Raw genomic sequence first — 1,115 nt, forward strand, 5'->3', positions numbered from 1 at the left:
TTCAGATTTTTCAAGTTTGGCATCCTCATGATGTTGAATTAAAGCATGAATCCAGGTGACGCCTGGGTGGCTCAGTGGGTTAAAGCCTCTGCCTTCGGCTCAGGTCATGATCCCAGGGTCCTGGGATCGAGCCCCGCATCGGGCTCTCTGCTCAGCAGGGAGCCTGCTTCCTCCTCTCTCTCTGCCTGCCTCTCTGCCTACTTGTGATCTCTGTCTGTCAAATAAATAAAAAAAAAAATCTTTAAAAAAAAAAAAGCATGAATCCAGAGAGTGAATCTGTATGACAGTTTATGTTATGCTTTTGTGTGATTTCTCAATTAGGTACTTTAGTCCATTAGCAAAACTGGTGATTGAGACTAGAACTGTGTATGGTCATTTATAGAGAGACCTGAAAAATCCTTCCAAATATGTTAACCTATGTTTAAATTTGAAGACAGATTTGTCTCATTGTTGTTTAATTCTTATATTTGTGACCAATCAAATTTGGAAGTGAAAACCAGGGAGATAGAAACAAGAAGGATATTACCAATTTTCTTGGCTTTATGAAAAGAAATCATGCTATATTGATCCACCAGAATGATTGTTTGTGGTATCTTACCTAGCCCCTTAAAAACAAAGGGTGGCATCTCCTGGATACACAAGGACATTGCCCAGTTGGTAAAAGTCAGGAGGCTTTGGTGAGCAGGCTCTACGGAATAGTTCTAAGTGGAAAATTCCTCTTGTTTTGTTCAGTGACCCAGAAAATATTTAATGATGGCAAGAATATCAGAGTGAGACTAGGGTTTGAAAATTGCAGTTTTAGTTGGTTAATCTTGGATTCCTTGAGCTCATCAAGAGTCCACAGTGGGAGGATGGAAGGCTAAAACTTAAGTGACTCTACGGATCTAGGTGAAAGACTGGGAAGGAAAAGATCTGGTAGGGGTGGAGGAGATAGGAGAGTTGAAGGATGACAAAATGAAGGATTCAAGGGAGCTAAAAGGAGGAGATAGGATGAAAAGAGAGAGGTCTCAGAAGACTGGGTAAGGAAGATGGTCTTTGAAGGAAATAATGGCTCCTGAAAAGATACTGTTGGGTATAAGTTTTTCTGCCTGTTCATACTAGACAGAATAAGTAGA

This window comes from Mustela erminea, chromosome X (genome assembly GCF_009829155.1).
Source record: "Mustela erminea isolate mMusErm1 chromosome X, mMusErm1.Pri, whole genome shotgun sequence".
Taxonomy (NCBI): Eukaryota; Metazoa; Chordata; class Mammalia; order Carnivora; family Mustelidae; genus Mustela; species Mustela erminea.